The sequence below is a fragment of the Hyla sarda genome, chromosome 2 (genome assembly GCF_029499605.1).
Source record: "Hyla sarda isolate aHylSar1 chromosome 2, aHylSar1.hap1, whole genome shotgun sequence".
Taxonomy (NCBI): Eukaryota; Metazoa; Chordata; class Amphibia; order Anura; family Hylidae; genus Hyla; species Hyla sarda.
In genome coordinates, this window is record NC_079190.1 from 48,702,860 (window position 1) to 48,709,626 (window position 6,767).

Below are 6,767 nucleotides of genomic sequence, written 5' to 3' on the forward strand. Positions count from 1 at the left end.
CCCAAAAACTAAAATCTCACCCTGTGTGCCAGGGGCGGAACTTCTGTCGTAGTAGCTATAGCAGTTGTTATGGGGCCAGGGCTGGTGTTGGTGTAGGGTCCCCATGTCTGCTGTATGTGCGTCATTTATACACACATGCTGCTGAAATATGTAGTAGGGCAACAAGCCATAAGTTCCTCACCCTATCAGTCTCGTATTCTGCAGGCAGCTCTGTATAGCTTACATGACAGTATGCACTGTCAAGGCGCGAAAGAATATTCCCAGTATTTTATGTGGAATTTTTTTAAACGGTCTCAGAATCGTTTCTCGTCCTTTTGGCTAAGATCAAGTGTAGCATCTGATATGTCTCTTATCTGGGGACCAAATATCAAATAGATTTTTGAGAAAGGGGGCCAATTTCGAAGCTTGCCGCTGTCACCCTACGCATTGACCCCATATGACAGTACCTTCGGGTACAGTGCACAAAAAATAAAAAATAAACGTTCCCAGAATATTCCCGTAAAAATTCATCGTCCTTCATCCACTGTCATTAATCATGTATAAAACTAAAACAAGAAAGAAGAGGGCTCCATAGCATAAAAACGCCACTCCAGGGTCCAATTTAGAGTGGTAAAAACCCATACCGAAGGCGGTTGTGTGAACTCACACACAACAATGGTCTGCGTGGATGAGAGAGTATATCTGGTCTGCAGCCTCACTGACCTGAGCAATATTCAACAGACGATGACTTCCAAGGGGCGGTGGGGGGTATCGGCGCTGGCCAAGATCGCTTTTGGCCAGCGCCGATATCCCCCACCGCCCCTTGGAAGTCCTCACCTGTTGATTAATCATGTATGGCCAGTTTAAAGAACGACTTAGAAGCACTACTCTAGGGATGGCTCAAGACCACAACGCTTAATCTATGGATTTTGAGGAAGTCCCAAGCAAGTCTATTGGATTTAAACCAAATCGGTAGATTGGATGCCATAGTCTTCTTGGATGGCTTGGGCAGCGGCGAGCCATCACTGGAATTGCACATTAATGACCTATATGGACTAAAATGTATATGACTGCATCTGTTAAACAATTATTAATCATATGATCGTCCATTCCATCCATCCATTCCATCCGTCCATTCAACAGTCATTCAACCTACTTTTATCTTATGTGTATGAAATATTTAATATGTGTTTGTGTATCTACCCCTTCAATAAAATAAGAACCATTGGAGTAGAGAGGCTGAGTAGCGAGGAGAGAGCAGGGTTTATGTATCCTTGTATGTAGGTGGGTGACTGGGTGACTACGGAGAATTCTCCATAACTTGCAAAATGGATAACTATGGTCGGGACTTCTTGTCTCAAGAAGTTAGAAGAGTAGCTCTGGAGCTTTTGCGCTAACAAGTATAATGGCATGGAAACCAAAAGGCCAGAAACCATGAATCAAACCTAAAAATGGCAGGGTTTACCATTATGGAGGGTAACTGATGTAGTGTATGATCATACTTAGATGAAACGGATTGTCCCAATCTTGAAATACATATTGAGCGGTAATAATTTCCTGACTGTTCTGAAATAGTGGAAGTACTGAAATGTTTCCACTGCCATTAATCTGCTCTTTGAGCTTGTTACACAACTGTAACCGCAAATACCTTGAATTGTTCCATAGTATGTAATTGCATGGAAGAACAATGTTTTCTTTCAAATAATAAAAAATACACATAGGTAAAAGGGAAAGTCAAACAGAATAGAATTGTGGACCTTATGGACATACCAGTATGGATTCCGGAGCTGTGTGTGTATAGTGTATTGTACTGTTTATGGTATTTAATGTATGTCCCCATGCGACTAGTTATACTTTAGCAATGTAATTTCTGGCAGATAATAAACTGGGTAATATTTAACAAGTGTTTTGTTATTGTACATTCACGTGGATACTTTGGTAAACAAAAACTTGAACAATTATGAACAAAGCATACCTATCGTTTCAGATTTTTTTTTTAACCTGCATGGGTTTCACTTATAATTGAGCCGCTGAAAGCCCCCTCTATGGTGCACAGCTATTTCTCTTTCTCTCCATTTCAAGAGGCATGACTAGAGTTTAGCCATTTACCAATAGTACACACATAGTAACTTCCTCCCTTACTTCTCTATCTAGTCACAAAACAACACATCACATACTCCTCTCCACTATGCCATGACAAACTGCTGGTGAAGGTGTACTGAAAACATTTGCAATGTGCTGGACTGATGACACAGTACACTACATAAAAGGCATGTGGGGTTAGAAGGGGCTACTGATGTACAGGGCTTTTGCAAGGTGCTATTTGGGCAGCATGTGTTACGCCAAGCGCTCCGGGTCCCTGCTCCTCCCCGGAGTGCTCACGGCATTCTCCTCTCTGCAGCGCCCTGGTCAGACCCGCTGACCGGGAGCGCTGCACTGACATTCACGATGGGGATGCGATTCGCATAGCGGGACGCGCCCGCTCGCGAATCGCATCCCAAGCCACTTACCCGTCCCGGTCCCCGGCTGTCACGTTCTGGCACGCGCGGCTCCGCTCTCTAGGGCGTGCGCGCGCCAGCTCTCTAAGATTTAACGGCCAGTGCACCAGTGATTGGTGCCTGGCCCAATCAGTCTAATTAGCTTCCACCTGCTCCCTGTCCATATAACCTCACTTCCCCTTCCCTTCCTTGCCGGATCTTGTTGCCTTGTGCCAGAGAAAGCGTTTAGTGTTGTCCAAAGCCTGTGTTCCAGATCTTCTGCTGTTGCCCCTGACTACGACCCTTGCTGCCTGCCCTGACCTTCTGCTACATCCGACCTTGCTCTTGCCTTGTCCTTTTGTACCGCGCCTATCTCAGCAGTCAGAGAGGTTGAGCCGTTGCCGGTGGATACGACCTGGTTGCTACCGCCGCTGCAAGACCATCCTGCTTTGCGGCGGGCTCTGGTGAATACCAGTAGCAACTTAGAACCGGTCCACCGACACGGTCCACGCCAATCCCTCTCTGACACAGAGGATCCACCTCCAGCTTGCCGAATCATAACAGCATGGAAAGGGTTTCCCTAAACAATAAACAGTCTGATAGATGATTTACATTACACTGCTATAGATGGCATGTGGGGAGGGAGGGGCGGGGGTGTTGAAGGGGTTAGTGAGACATCAACTGTGAAAGGTTCCACTTAAGTAGAATAGAACAATACAGCAGAAGGAAAAAGGGGTTGCATTAAGCATGAGCCCCGTTGAGATTACTGGGAAGCTTCGATTTACCTTGCATGGAAAATGCATATCCTCTAGACACTCACAGATGCAGGTACACAGCCTTTCTCTCCTCTCTCCAGCACAGAGCACATGAAAAAACCTTGGTATCTCTGTTACTAGAGACAGATTTCCCTTAACAACAAGTAGGAGACTACACATTACATTTAGAGCAGTTTTTTTGGGGGGGAAGGATTAATTTCTGACACATGAAGTTTATAAAAAAAAATTTGGAATACCTTACGCTATCAAATGGAGGGATGTTGTACATAGAAATGTATATTTTATCATGGACACATTTAGCAATTGTTAACTTACACTGAACTTATCCATAGTTGTGTTGTATTGTTTCATTGCTCCTTAAAGGGGTACTCCGCCCCTAGACATCTTATCCCCTATCCAAAGGATAGGGGATAAGATGTCAGATCGCCGCGGTGCTGCTGCTGGGGAGCCCCGGGATCCCCGCTGCGGCACTGCGCTATCATTACATATTGAGTTCGCTCTGCACGTAATGACACGCAATACAGGGGCCGGAGCATCGTTACGTCACGGCTCCGCCCCTCATGACGTCACGGCCCGCCCCTTTCAATACAAGTCTATGGAAGGGGGCGCGGCGGTCGTCACGCACCCTGCCATAGACTTGCATTAAGGGGACGAGCCGTGATGTCACGAGGGGCGGAGCTATGACATCACGCGGCTCCGTCCCCTGTATCGCCCGTCATTACGCACAGAGCGAACTCGCTCTGTGCTGTAATGATAGCGCAGTGCCGCAGCGGGGATCCCGGGGCTCCCCAGCAGCGGCACCACGGCGATCTGACATCTTATCCCCTATCCTTTGGATACAGTGGCGTTGCGACCGGGGTGCGGGGGGTGCGGCCCTCACCGGGTGACACCATCCTGATGGGGTGACACCAGGTACGCCGCCGGACCTCAGTTGCGCTGCCTGTCTCCATACTAGCAACCCCCCACGGCCCCCACTTGCGCTGCCTCTGTAAGAGCATCCCCCCCCCCCGGTCCTCACTTGTTGCATATCCGTACTAGCACCCCCCCCCCCCCCGTCACCTGCACAGTGAACCGGCCTGCGCCCCCACGTCTTCTGTTGCGCCGGTCCGACGTCCCTCCGCAGGGCCGGCGCAGGAGGACATGACGTCACTCGCAGAGCGACCGGAGAGAAGGAGCGCTGCGCTGGATGGGTGAGTGAGTGTCTGTCTCTCTCTGTTTGTGTGTCTCTGTCTGTGTGTGACTGTCTGTGTGTGACTGTGTGTTTGTGTGTGTGTGACTGTGTGTGACTGTGTGTGTGTGTCTGTGAGTGTGTGTCTCTCTGTGTGTGTGACTGTGTGTGTCTGTCGCAATCTCTGTCTGTGTGTGACTCTCTGTCTTTGTGTGACTCTGTGTGTGTGTGACTCTGTGTGTGTCTCTCTGTGAGTGTGTGTCTCTCTGACTGTGTGTGTGTGTGTGTGTCTCTCTCTCTATCTATCTGTGTGTGTGTGTGTCTCTGTGTTGTGTGTGTGTGTGTGTGTGTTTTTTTGTGTGGGGGGAGGGGGGGTTTGTTTGAACCAGCGATCTAATGTGGGGAGACTTTGACCTATTGTGGGGAACATGCAAGGGAACCTGCGGCCTAATGGGGGGAAACTACTACCAAATGTGGGGAATCTATGCTACCTAATGTGGGGAAACTGCTACCTAATGTTGGAAAATTGCTACCTAATGTGCGAAGGCTGCTACATAATGTGGGAAAACTGCTACCTAATGTGGGGATTCTGTGCTACCTAATGTGGGGAAACTTCTACCTAATGTGTGGAATCTGTGCTACCTAATGTGTGGAATTTGTGCTACTTAATGTGTGGAATCTGTGCTACCTAATGTGTGGAATCTGTGCTACTTAATGTGGGGAAATTACTACCTAATGTGGGGTAACTGGTACCAAATGTGGGGAATCTATGCTACCTAATGTGGGGAAACTGCTACCTACCTAATGTGGGGGAACTGCTACCTACCTAATGTGGGGGAACTGCTACCTACCTTAAGTGGGGGAACTGCTGCCTACCTAATAACCCCCCCCCCCTGGCAGTAGCACCCTCATCATCCACCAGCAAACCCCCCCCCCCCAGCAGCAGCACCTCCATCAGCAGATCCTGATGGTGGATGATGGGGGTGCTCCTGCCAGGAGGATGATCCTGCCGATGGGGGTGATACTGCCAGGGGGGATGGCCAGTAGCACCCTCATCATCCTCCAGCAACACCTCCCCAGTACTAGCACCCCCATCATCAACTAGCAACACCACCAGATTTATATTCAGAGGGTACAGTATGTGGCAGATTTATATTCAGATGGCACAGTGTGTGGCGGTATATTCAGAGGGTACAGTATGTGGCAGATTTATATTCAGAGGGTACAGTATGTGGCAGATTTATATTCAGAGGGTACAGTGTGTGGCGGTATATTCAGAGGGTTGTCACGATTCGGCTGGCAGGAGGTGGATCCTCTGTGCCAGAGAGGGATTGGCGTGGACCGTGCTAGTGGACCGGTTCTAAGTTACTACTGGTATTCACCAGAGCCCGCCGCAAAGCGGGATGGTCTTGCAGCGGCGGTAGTAACCAGGTCGTATCCACTAGCAATGGCTCAACCTCTCTGACTGCTGAAGATAGGCGCGGTACAAGGGAGTAGACAAGAGCAAGGTCGGACGTAGCAGAAGGTCGGGGCATGCAGCAAGGATCGTAGTCAGGGGCAACGGCAGGAGGTCTGGAACACAGGCTAGGAACACACTAGGAAACGCTTTCACTGGCACAATGGCAACAAGATCCGGCGAGGGAGTGCAGGGGAAGTGAGGTATACATAGGGAGTGCACAGGTGAACACACTAATTAGACCAACTGCGCCAATCAGTGGCGCAGTGGCCCTTTAAATCGCAGAGACCCGGCGCGCGCGCGCCCTAGGGAGCGGGGCCGCGCGCGCCGGGACAGGACCGACGGAGAGCGAGTCAGGTACGGGAGCCGGGGTGCACATCGCGAGCGGGCGCCACCCGCATCGCGAATCGCATCCCGGCTGGGGGCGGTATCGCAGCGCACCCGGTCAGTAGATCTGACCGGGGCGCTGCAGTAGCGAGGATGTTGCGAGCGCTCCGGGGAGGAGCGGGGACCCGGAGCGCTCGGCGTAACAGTACCCCCCCCTTGGGTCTCCCCCTCTTCTTGGAGCCTGAGAACCTGAGGACCAGACTTTTGTCTAGGATGTTGTCCTCAGGTTCCCAGGATCTCTCTTCAGGACCACAGCCCTCCCAATCAACCAAAAAAATTTTTTTCCCTCTGACCGTCTTGGAGGCCAGTATCTCCTTCACGGAGAAGATGTCAGAAGAACCGGAAACAGGAGTGGGAGAAACAAGTTTGGGAGAGAAACGGTTGATGATGAGTGGTTTAAGGAGAGAGACATGAAAGGCATTGGGAATACGAAGAGAAGGAGGAAGAAGAAGTTTGTAAGAGACAGGATTAATTTGGCACAAGATTTTGAAAGGACCCAGATAGCGTGGTCCCAGTTTGTAACT

At 49.8% G+C, this 6,767-nt stretch overlaps 1 pseudogene; it reads left to right on the forward strand.

Moving 5' to 3' along the window:
* The first annotated feature begins 298 nt into the window (after nt 1-298).
* On the forward strand, nt 299-468 carry LOC130360026 (U2 spliceosomal RNA; annotated as a pseudogene).
* Nucleotides 469-6,767: the final 6,299 nt, after the last annotated feature.